We start from the raw sequence: 13098 nt of genomic DNA, 5'->3' as shown, positions 1-13098 counted from the left end.
ATTCGAGTACCTAATGAGCCTTTCTATTCGAGCCCTTTAGAAGCCTTATTTGTTGTTTAGAATTTGAGAGAAGAGCGAATTATTACAGCGGGAAAAATATACGTTGCTCAGCGAGCTGCCCAACAAAGAAAGTAGCCGATCTAGAACTACTTGCTAGTTTGCCTCTACATAAAGCAACTAAATGCGGCCGTTTCTTATTGGCGAGCTAGTATTTGTACTCTCTGCACTTGCGAGATTTCCCTTCAAAATAAACTCTACGGGAGATTGGAACTTGAATCTGCGCGGAGCCTTTATTATATCTAATTCTCCGTCCCAAAACAGATAAATCAGCTAACGTCACGATAGTAAAGTCAGTCATTTGAAATTTTCTTACATCGAAAGTAAAATTTAACATCAAAGTTCTATTTTAAATGCGGTTTCAAATAATTTATACGGCCTTTATGTGCTGTAGTTATAATACCTTGTTTTTTATTGCAAAGCAATGTTATGGTCTGTGCAACCCTGGCCTAAAGCTACTGATCATACTCTGCTTTACTAGTATTGGGTCAGGGATAGATTAAATTTTAGAAGTAGGAATGGAGAACAGAGTAATCTGGGCGCGCGTCAAAGTCCCGGACTCCTTACTCGGGGAAGGGGGTATGAAAAAAGAGGCGGGTCATAGCGTCTGAGGTAAAAAAACAATTAGCAATTTCATCAAAATGTAGTTTAAGTGAGCCAATAAGATAATTTGAGCTTTTCGTTACGTGTAGGAGGGAGGCAGTGGCGTAGCCAGAGGGGGGTGAAGGGGCGGCCCACCCCGGGCATCACGGCGAAAGGGGCATCATTCACCCGTTTTCTACGGCCCGTAGAATGAAGCCCTTTCGCCTTGATGCCCTAAACTGCGGAAACCGTTTCATTTTTTTACGCGATAATTTTTGTCTAAACTTTCGACAACAAGACGACCCAAGGGCTGGGCTCGTAATAGTAACCACATCGTACCGTACTTAACTGGCGTGCAGAAAATTTGAGTGAATAGCCCCTCGATGCACTACCTTTAACTGTTTTAAAATTATTACTTTTTTACTTCTGTTATAATTAGAATAGTGTGACACGAATGGAAAACGTGAGTGAGTGTCCCCACGATGCGCATTCTTTAACAGTGGTGAAACGAAATGCATATTAAAAGAAGTTCCAAAGATCGGAGTGAATAGCAAAAAACTAAAACCCTTAATCCTCACTTCAATAAATTTACTTGCGTTATAATTGCAATATCTGTGCCCCCAAGCTAGTACATTCTTTTAAAATTCTTCTCGATTTGTGGAAAAATATAGACCCAACTTCTAATAATAAACACCACCTTACGACCGTTCTAAATATAACGTCGGTACTTACCTGCTTTTGCCTTTTAAAATTACCCTCGATTTTTTGGAATTTTGAAATAGGGGAGCGGGAATCCCTTTTGGTCGACGGGTGACAGGAATTATAAAGTGAGTATTAAACCGTCAATTTAAATTAAGGCAATACCATAATCCTCTCGCTCTCGCTTCAAATATATCGAGCAAACGTAAAACACAATTCACAATGCATAACTTTACTAGTACAAATAAATCCAATGCTTAAACGTACTATTATAATTCCCTTCCTTTTAAAATAAACCAACGAAAAATATCACCTCACGCCAATTCTCTTCCATTCCCTCTCCCTTCAATGACGAACGAAATATTTTATACTGCCCATTAAAAGGCAGTTCTCTTTCACGATGCCGCAACCGCCCTGGGCATCAAAATCCCTCGCTTCGCCTCTGGAGGGAGGGGTTCTATACTAAGCTATGAGTCGGTCTGAAGTCTATACTAACCGTTCTCCATTACTACTTCTAAAATTAAATCTATCGCTGTTGCAACACTCCCCAGTAGCACATGGGCTCCACAGTAAAGTCTTTTAACAGTCCGTGTGTTCGCTAGGTGTCCCAAAAACTCGGGACTGATAATACAGGTAAACACAAGCCGAAAAGCAATAATGTAAACAGTCCATTATTATTACTAATTTTATAGGTCGGTTGACAGTCTTCCGAATGCTCTAAATTTAGCCGGTTTTGCTTACTCTAGATTATATTAAATCAGGCGCGACCAAGTTTTAGTCTTGTTTTGAAACATTCCGCAGGCTTGACTATATTAAGTCTCGGATTTTCAGTTTTAGTCTGATTATGAGACAGTCCGCTGGGTTCTCAATTTTAACTCTGGCAAGATCAAGTTTTAATCTTGATATGGGACAGTCCGCCGGCTTGACTTTATTAAGTCTCGCATTTTCAGGTTTATTCTAGTTATGAGAGAGTGCGCTGGCTTCTCTGTATTAAGTGTCGCATTTTCAGTTTTAGTCTGGTTATGAGACAGTCCGCTGGCTTCTCCATTTAAACTCTGGTACTATCAAGTTTTAATCTTGTTATTTGACAGTCAGCCGACTTGACTATATTAAATCTCGGATTTTCAAATTTAGTCTGGTTATGAGACAGTCCGCTGGCTTCTCAATCTTAACTCTGGCAAGATCAAGTTTTAATCTTGATATGGGACAGTCCGCCGGCTTGACTATATTAATTCTGGCATTTTCAATTTTAGTCTTGTTATGAGACAGTCCGCCGGCTTCTCTATATTAAGCCTCGCATTTTCTGTTTTAGTCTGGTTATGAGACAGTCCGCTGCCTTCTCTGTATAAAGTCTCGCTCATTCAAGTATTAGTCTTGTTATGAGACAGTCCGCCGGCTTCTCTAAGTCTCGCACGTTTTTTCTAAACAAGAGTATAACTTGAACGCGCCACACTTAATACAAAGTAGCCGGCGGACTGTCTCATAACAAGACTAAAACTGAAAATGCGAGACTTAATATAGTCAAGCCTTCGGACTGTCACATAACCAGACTAAAACTGAAAGTTCGAGCTTGATATAGAGAAGCCGGTGGACTGACTCATAACCAGACTGAAACTGAAAATGCGAGACTTAATATAGAGAAGCCGGCGGACTGTCTCATAACCAGACTGAAACTGAAAATGCGAGGGTTAATATAGAGAAGCCGGCGGACTGTCTCATAACCAGACTAAAATTTAAAATGCGAGACATAATATAGAGAAGTCGGAGGACTGTCTCATAACCAGACTAAAATTTAAAATGCGAGTCATAATATAGAGAACCCGGCGGACTGTCTCATAACCAGACTAAAACTTCGAGACTTATTATAGAGAAGCCGCGGACTGTCTCAAAACCAAACTGAAACTGAAAATGCGAGGCTTAATGTAGAGAAGCCGGCGGATTGTCTCATGACGATCGTCATGAGATAGTCCGCCGGTTTCTCTACATTTCAGTATCTGATAGCCATTATTAGTATTGTTATTAGATGTTTTAGGTGTCATTTGTTTTTATTTTAATCCTTATTTCAGTCCCTGACTTCCTTGGTTTTATCTTGTAATGAGACATTCCCCTGGCTCTCCCATAATAAGTCTATGACTTCCTTATTTCAGAACTCTAATCAGACAGTCAAATAGTTACGATATATTAAGCTTCGCGCGTGCTAAATTTAGACTAGTAATGGAACAATCTGCCGGCTGCTCTATTTTTGAGTTCCCAACGTCGTCGATCTTGTTAGAATTTATCTGAATTGTATCTATATCATATGTCAACGTTTGACTTATATAATTTGTTCCGTTTTTCATTCTTAACTTCTGATATTTTATTTTAATGATAAAAGTTTATGGAAATGTGTGGTTTCCTTTAATGCCGATGGTTAGCGGCATGCTCGTCAAGTGATAACGACTCCGTGAACGGCCCAAAGGTGAAATAAAGGTTTAGAAAATCCAAATAAAAACGAAACTTATTCTCCACTGAAGTTCCACGATTCTGCTGTGAAAATTTGAACTACAAGCAAAACTTTCTTTAAAAATCCATTATATCTCAAAACTAACTGTAACGTGTTAATTTACCCAGATTTAAATATAAATTTATCCTTATAAGCATGAGTTTACAATAATATCAAAGAAAATGTTACGGATTATGGCTAATTTCTTCTTTCCCTTATATTTACATAAGGCTTCAAATCGTTTGAAAATATCACTCTTTGCTATTTTCGGAGATTAAATAGCAATGAACACTTTCGTTAAGTGCTGTTCACCACTTTTCGAAAGTCAACAAACGTGCGGGAGTGCGGTCGAATGGTGCCTCCGAATTAATTTTTCGATCGAATGGTTTGCAACCGTCCATTTACCAGCCGATATCGTGTCTATTCGCCAGCCGATATCGTTTCCATGCGCCAACTGATATCGTGTCCATTCGCCAGCCGATATCGTGTCCATTTCGCCAGCCGATATCGTGTCCATTTCGCCAGCCGATATCGTGTCCATTTCGCCAGCCAATATCGTGTCCATTTCGCCAGCCACTATCGTGTCCATTTCGCCAGCCAATATCGTGTCCATTTCGCCAGCCAATATCGTGTCCATTTCGCCAGCCAATATCGTGTCCATTCCCCAGCCGATATCGTGTCAATTCGCCAGCCGATATCGTGTCCATTCGCTTACCAATTTTGTATCCATTAAGTGTATTTTGTAATGAACCGTAGTAAACGTTAGGATAGCAAGACACTTATCTGGGCGGACATTTCGCACTGTAGGGTAGGGTCTAAAGTCACAAATCAGGCGATCCAAAAAACCGTCCAGCTAGTTAAAATTCGTACTGTCCCCGCAGTTGATTTTTGTTGCAGGGGCGGGCACGATATTCGCAAATATCGTATTTGAACGGACGCTCTATACTGTGAGTCGCGACATGTTTCTTTAAATTGCAGCTAGTTTGGGTACGAAATTCACAAATATCGCATTTGAAATGACGATCTTCACTGTGAGTCGCGACATGTTGCTTTAAAACACCCCTCTTCGGGCACGATATTCGCAAATATGGCATTTAAATGGACGCTGTAACCATCTTAACCCAAAAATCAAATTAATCTTTAAATTAACAACGAAATACCTTAAATTAACACTCTAAAGATAATACTAGCCCTTTAAACATAAACCTATCCCTTTAAAAAACAGAAAAGAAATTCTTTCGTACAAAAGAAAAGGAACTAGCCCCTCAATGTTGACACAGAACTTTCTAGAACGATCCTATACCCCTATATCCATAGTGTAAAATGAAATACCTAGCAACGAAAACTTTTTCCAAGAACCCAGAGAAATGTCACGCTGATTTAGACCCCAAGCAACAAGACCTTGAGTCACTATCCTGGTACCTGGCCCGAGAAACTTCTAGAACATTTTTTTTAACCCTAGACTGACCAATCCGTATTTGGTCCCAAAACAAAAAAATTTGCCCATTCGCTGTTAACATGAATCCGCCCGGCTACGTCATAAATATGGTCCACTATTCGCCAAACTGAAGTCAATCAACAAACGTCATTGTCCCAGAAATCCTTGCGAGAAACTAGAAGTTATATATACGAAGTCCCTCCTGTCCCATAGTCAGTCGATACCTGAACTGTCTAAACGAGACCCTGTCGGCTCACCCCCAAGAAATCTCTAAACGGACGGAGATTATTTTTTAAATCGAAACCTTTATTTTTATTCGATGTTTTTACTTTTATTCATTTGATACCTTTATTTTTCATCAAGTTGAATCGGAGAATTTATTTTTAACCCCTAGAAGAAGAGAGAACGCGAATTATTAAATCGCGAGAGAAAAAAAACATAATTAACCCTTAAAATCGAAGAAGAAGAAAAAAAAGATTCTGAAGTAAAACCCTTAAATCGCGTAATCAGAAGAAAAAAAAAAGATCCTGAACCCCTATGAAGAATATGGAAGAGGAGCTACTTGGCGTAAGAAATTAAAAAAAACTTGAAACTATTGATTAACTGGCTTGAAACTATTGTTAAAGAACTTGGATTATGGTTGACGGATTGATTCATTTTAAAAATCTTAACATTCTATTTTTTGAACATTATTTTTTTAGTGCATAACTGCACGATTTTAACCCAAACACCCCTAAAATTTAAATTTGGAACTTAAAGGAGACATTCCATAGAGGTTATAAAGTACAAACCTCCCTTAGATATAAATTTGATTTTTTTTGTTTAATTTCTTTATTTTGACCCCTATAAAAGTGTGTGAAAATTTATGATGAACAAGATTGAATATTATGTTGAATATTTAAAATTGGATTACAATCTATTTTGACTCTCACTTGACACATACCATCAAACGATTTCACTTTTGATTCAGAAATTTTATAGACCTTATCATTAGCAAAAGCTTAAATCACAAGTAGAATAACACGAGTTCAGATACGATTCATTTGTTGAGTAATGAATAAATTCATTTACATGATGAATATTGATTGTTCTGGTTTTCATCTTTCAGCCCTGCACAAGTGAGAATACCAGAGAAGAAAAACACGAACCCAGAAAACATTCATGAGATGCGAACCAGCTTGAAAGGTGGCAATGTTAAATCGCGTGTTGTTTAGCACTTAAAAGCTGATTGCTATCTTTCCGACACTTTATATTTTAACGCGTATGTGTAACTACGCATTTCGAGTTCTAGTCGCGAATAGGAATATTTTACAGTCGAGTATAAAAGTTCAGAGATTAAACATAGAATTGAAAACTGATAAATTTTTATTTCGTCAATACATTATTGAACTAGAATTTCGATTATTAATTTTGATCAATGCCTATTTTCTGTGAGAGATCTTGGTACCACTTTTTGACGACCAAATTGGACCACCAGGATTTTAGTAAGGGTAAATATCTTTCATTTAAAATTTCGATTTCCCAAGGTTGATAAATAGAACAGATTTTTGATGAAAATAATTCACATTTACCTAACGGAAGGGCAGGGTGTTACTGAGATGTTATCGATTATCTTAAAGAACTTTAGGCGAATGCTAAGGGAAAATTAACAAGTTTTCCGCGCTCAAATAGAATGTCCCTTCTTAGTAGGTTGACTATAATTTCAAATAATGAAAACTTTTAAATATAAGAAAACGATTTATTTGCAAGAAAATCAGTAAAATAAAATAAAGAGTAAAGAGAATGCACGCAAAGGAGAAAAAAGGGCTGAAAAAATGGTTGCTACCTTAGGTTTGTTTTACTGAGTGAGTTATTGTGTCGGTAATCCTCTAAGCAGGGACGGAAATAAGATAAATTTTAGAAACCTATGGGGGTCACTGCCTTTAAAATTATTAGGTGTGCAATAATGCTACGGTGTGCCTCGACCATCCTGTTCAGTGTCCCGAAGCTTTTAAAAATTGTCTACGAAGACTAAAAAATAGTGTTTCTTTTCTTTTAATTTTCTATTTCCAAATTTAGTGTGTCCGTCATACTTGCGTCTTTAGAAACATATATAATTTTATATTATTGTCTACATCATGGATCCCAGAACTCTAATGAAAGTCTTAGTGTTAGTGGTAAGTACTCTACTGAATTATTGAACTTATCGAGATTGACCATAGTAAAGTTGCGCTATATTTTATTAAGAACGTAATTACGTTCATTGTTTTTTCATATAGATCATAAATAGCCTATTTTGTATCTGTGAGCCAGATTCAATAGAGAATTAAAGATTCCAGAATATAGTAATAGAAGAAAACATGAAAAAGGAAGTGTGAATGAAGTAGACAAAATTAATAAAAAACATATATTAAAATATGAAATTTTCCAAATTACTAAGTGTAACTCAAGAAGCCAAATATTTCTGTATATAAGTGTTTATTCTAGGAGAGCGATAGCTCTCTTAGATAAGACTTCATACCGACTTTAATGTATAAGGATGGTTTTTTGATTGGTTATAACTTTTGTTGTATCGTATTAACTGCTTTGAAAAAATTCCACAGAACTACAATTCGGGCCCTCAATATGTGGTTAAAATTTCCAAAAGATCCACTCATTAGTTTATTTTATAAAAAATAAAGTTGCTAAGGGTGGTTTTCATTTGCATAAATTTGTCAGTGTTTTTGGTGAAAAAGTTAAATTTTCCCATAGAAATAACATGGAGTTTTTTTTCAAATTTAGCCATTTTGTGGCCACCCTTTTGAAATGAAATATTCGTTTGTTACGTTTGGGAACGGTTTTATATCAAAATTTAAACCTTTTTCTAGGACCATTTTTAAGGTTTTTGAGAAAAATTAATTTTAAGTATGTTTAATTTTAAATTTTAAAAACTACCCCAATCTGCGATATTTAGATGGATACACTGTTTTTTAGGAAATATCAGCGCGACCAATATTGGCCTTTTTTAACGTATAGTTGCCTAATAATAATCCGATTGTTTCTTCTTAATGCCTGTTGGTTGGAATGGTCTATCGATGGTGAGATAAGACGGCTTTAATATTGCCGTGACGTTAACGAGGCCACTGCGGCGACGCCGTCAAAACACCCGGGTCGAAATAATCGCGGATATAGTCCAATTCATAGAACAAATAGCTAGCTTAATGGACATTTTAACTTTTCTCTGCTAATTAATCTAGATTACCAATAAAAGATGATTAAACTAGATTATCACTTAAAGATAATTAAACTAGACTCCCAATTAAAGATCAATAAACTAGATTACGAATTTAAGTAATTATAGTAGTTTACCAATTAAACGTATTTAAAATAAATTACCAATTAGAGGTAATTAAACTAGACTAGCAATTAGAGGTTATTAAACTAGATAACCAATTAGAGATAATTACACTAGATTACCAATTAAGGGTAATTAAACTAAATTACCGACGACTGGTAATTAAGCTAGATTACCGACGACTGGTAATTAAGCTAGATTATCGACGGCTGGTAATTAAGCCGGATTACCGACGGCTGGTAATTAAGAAGGAATACCGACGGCTGGTAATTAAGCCGGATTACCGACGGCTGGTTATTAAGCCGGATTACCGACGGCTGGTAATTAAGCTAGATTATCGACGGCTGGTAATTAAGCCGGATTACCGACGGCTGGTAATTAAGAAGGAATACCACGACTGGTAATTAAGCCGGATTACCGACGGCTGGTAATTAAGCTAGATTATCGACGGCTGGTAATTAAGCCGGATTACCGACGGCTGGTAATTAAGAAGGAATACCGACGGCTGGTAATTAAGCCGGATTACCGACGGCTGGTAATTAAGAAGGAATACCACGACTGGTAATTAAGCCGGATTACCGACGACTGGTAAATAAGAAGGAATACCGACGACTGGTAAATAAGAAGGAATACCGACGACTGGTAATTAAGCCGGATTGCCGACGGCTGGTAATTAAGCTAGATTACCAATGGACGCGCAACGTCCTAAGACTTTTTCTCTCCTATATTTTCTAAACAATTTTAATTAATATGAAGACTGAAGTGACAGATATTAATAAAAACTGTCATTGTACACAAAGACCGGAAAGTGTAAAAGATAAGGCTACAATATTAACTGCCTGAAGCAGTGAGCACAAAAATAGAGGAGAGCCGGAGCGACCAAATTCTCCGTCAGCCCCCCTTTCAAAAACGTTGCCAGTGGCTCTCTAAGAGCATGGCGCACATGCGCAAGCGAGAGAGAAAAAAATCAGAAAATTTTTTTACGTTATTACGGCCGAGGCTTATGTTTTACGGCGATACTCCGATACTCGTGCCGCTTCGTGTGTCGTGTGCCTGCTTACAGAGCGTCGGCGACGGTTATTATCAAATTTGTTTCATGTTTTTAATCTACTGACCCTTTCCAGTGTTTTATTTTTAACCTCTTAATATTCACAGAAAAATAATAAATATGGTTATAATACAAGGTTGCCACGGAATTTTCAGCACCAAATTCCCTGACTTTTCCAGGTTTTTCCTGACCTTTTTCTGAGATTTTCCCTGACCTTTTTGGGCCGAAACTGTTAATGTTTACAGCACGTTTTAAGTGCTAATAATTAAATAAACTCGATCTACATTAAGTTTTCCAATGTATTTGTTTCACCAAAATTATTAAGAAACATATTAACTATAAATAACAGTCCCAGAGATTTTTTGAAGGCATTTACTTTAAAGAAACAATTCTAGACATTTTTAAGGGTTGCTCTAGAGTTTTCTGTATTAAGAGAGGATGAGGTGAAAACTTTCATTACTCTTCCAATAAAGACTTATCCCCTGAAATTTTACCCACTAAATTCAAATTCCCCCCCCCACCTCTCTCTCTAACCGTATTTTCGGGTTTACCCTTTTTGAATTTCCCTATCAAAGGATCACGTGACGTCTTACTCCTCGGCTGTGCGCAAGGTAGGTGCGCGTGAAAGCCATGGGGCCCGGCCGTTGTAAAGTACCTTCCCCCTTCTATCTTTGACTCTCCTTTGGATTTGTGCTCCCTGCCTGAAGTAACAGATATTCAAATTTTCACTTTTGAAGACATGATTATAAAACATCAATTATTTTAAAAAATTCTTATCTTACTTTTTTCACCAAAATTTCATTTTCCCAAAATATTTTTCAGCAATATTTACCCAAGTATTTTGTTCTCAATAGTAATTCATGAAAAAAATGTCACCTAGAAGGGTTTAAGGGATACTAGCTTTTTACTTCCGACTAAGATTTTATTCTAGGAGTTTCAAATGCTTGATATCTGAAAAGATTTCTCTTGAAGAGTTTAAATTTTCATATTTTAAAATTGGATATATTGAGAAGCGGAAAATAACATTGGCCTTTTCATTGTGATTTAGTTATTTGTGTCGAAAAGATCTGTAGATTGATTGTGATCTTTGAGAGCTATACAGCACTTTAATATTTAATACTTCGAAAGCTTTCCAATTGAAGAATACGTTTTGCTAAGTTTCATACGGTTTATATTTTATCAGCTCTCAACGATTTTCTGTCCATTTTATTCTCTTTATCTGGCTGAATTCACTACCTAATTGTAAATTTTTGATAAAAAATAATATGTAAGCCCGTAGTATTTTTTAAATGACGCGCATGTTTCTAATTGTTGAAATACTTTACCGAAGTAATTTCGGTGAAAAAAAGTAAGATAAGAATTTTTTAAAATAATTGATGTCTTATAATCATGTCTTCAAAAGTGAAAATTTGAATATCTGTTGCTTCAGGCAGTTAATATTGTAGCCTTATCTTTTACACTTTCCGGTCTTTGTGTACAATGACAGTTTTTATTAATAGACAGATTAGAGGTTGTGATTTGAGGCCTAAGTTCTAAGACTAATCGTAGGACTGACCTTTAAAACATTTTTGAATTCAGACATATTCTCCAGTATTCTTTCGTACCTTGTCACTTGTTGTCACCTGCATACAATAAAACATGAATTCAAACATTTATTTACACCCTGTGCAATTTAGTATAGAGACGTCATCCGTTGGCAGTATTGAGGGTTGTCCACAAAGGAAGGTGTTGGTCTGATCTCGACCACACTGTATATATGGCATAAATTTAAATTTGACAACCGAGGCTTTTAATTCGAAATCTTAATATTTGTAAATATCACAAAATGTACCTGAAAATAATGTAGCCCATAATTAGGCCACATTGCTTACGTACTCTCGCTATAATAAACTTACTTCTTGTGATATATCCCCCACTATACCAGTGAGAGGGGAATAATTTTTCTTTAGCAACGTGGCAACGTGAACCACACGTCGCCGATTCCCTACTTATTTCCTCATTTCCGTTATTTCTGTTTGCCTTTGTTTATACTTCTAATACTGCTACTAACGTAGAACTATTAGTTCCATCAGGAAAAGATATCTTCTTCTTGGAATCTTTAAGAGACCATAGACCCCATACGAGTGAATGTAAGGGGAATGGATGGGAAATTTATTTAACAGCCCGCGCCTCCTTCCTCGCCTTTCATTCGCTCTTCACATGTATAGGAACAAAAAAATTAATTTAAAAAACCCTAGTTCTACTAGTTCAGCACACGCAAAGAGAATTTATTTAAATTAGGGTTTGTCGCTCAGAGGTCACGCGAGTCGCGGTGAGGGTCGCTAGCTATGTTAATATCACGTGGCGTTTTAGTTTCAAATACATGAAAAAATGACACACACTTTCCAACCCCCCCCCCTCCCCAAAAAAAGACGAATCACGTTGAAAAACTTGGAGTATTTATTAAATATGGCTAGATAATGGTGTGTAAATAAGCTACTAGTTGTAAAGAGATCTATATATAACGCATGAATAATAATAACCACAGTTCCTTATTATTAAATAGCAGAAAGTGTTGCATATTCGGGTGAAACTATTGGGAAGCTAGTGTTTGACTCGGCTTGAAGAGATTAAATTTGGGTTTCAATACTTGTTGTCTCCTTTTTCGTTTTTCTAGAATCACTTCAACTTTATTACGAAAACATTAGATTTCAGTAAATACCAACCAGGAGAGACCCTTTGCTATGAGTTTCTTTTGTATCCGACAGGCCGGTAATTGTTTCCAGCATTTTCCAAAACAATGTAAACATAAGAGATAAATTATTAGTTTTTTTAGGTTTAACATAACGTATTCACCTGTCGTCGATCATATCGACTTGGCAAGTATAATTGTTTTTCTACATGACACACGTAATATTATATTGGTTTTATGGTTTGTTTTGTTTAAGTACGGCGATTTAGCCTCTACACCTTGGCTGCATTCTACGACCTTTAATTTTCCGATGCCCCCGAACAAATCCTACACTCACCCATATGAACTCTACGAACGCAACGTTCTGTCAATTTATCGCGAAGCTGAATACCAAGTATCATTAACCGGACTATTTGAAGTTTTCCATCCTCAGGTATGTCTCTTCGCTAAAATTTATTTGACGGTCAGAGAGTCGATGCACATGCCTAAATCTCGATCTAGAATTTCAAACTATGGGCAGAAGTAGGACTAAACGAATACTCGGCTCGAGTCTCGAGTTAGGTATCGAGCCTTTAAAAACGATAAGCCTAAGCTCGAATAAGACTCGACGCCATAGATCAAGGTGCTTTGAGTAGTCATATATTTCTTTGAAGGAAAATTCCTAATCGCAGAGGGTACAGGTACAAGCTAGCCAACTACTTCGAAATTTAGTGGTTTTTGTTAAGAGAAACTAGATGGAGATGGTAAATCTAAATAACGAAGCCATCGAGATCTTCGCACAATGCCATTGTAGTTCAATTTCCTAAAT

General features: G+C 36.7%; 1 long non-coding RNA gene across 1 annotated transcript; it reads left to right on the top strand.

Annotated features, from left to right (window-relative positions):
* Window positions 1–6574: 6574 nt before the first annotated feature.
* Window positions 6575–12521, top strand: LOC149638398 (uncharacterized). Its single transcript, XR_016372304.1, has 3 exons — window positions 6575–6748; window positions 7317–7414; window positions 12276–12521. It is a non-coding gene; the product is annotated as an uncharacterized LOC149638398 (long non-coding RNA).
* The last annotated feature ends 577 nt before the right edge of the window (window positions 12522–13098 follow it).

Source organism: Phalangium opilio, unplaced genomic scaffold (genome assembly GCF_054372755.1).
Source record: "Phalangium opilio isolate 3A_F unplaced genomic scaffold, DU_Popi_V2 ptg000094l_1, whole genome shotgun sequence".
Classification (NCBI taxonomy): Eukaryota; Metazoa; Arthropoda; class Arachnida; order Opiliones; family Phalangiidae; genus Phalangium; species Phalangium opilio.
Note: the sequence above shows the minus strand (reverse complement) of the source record. Positions and strands in the feature narration are given on the sequence as shown.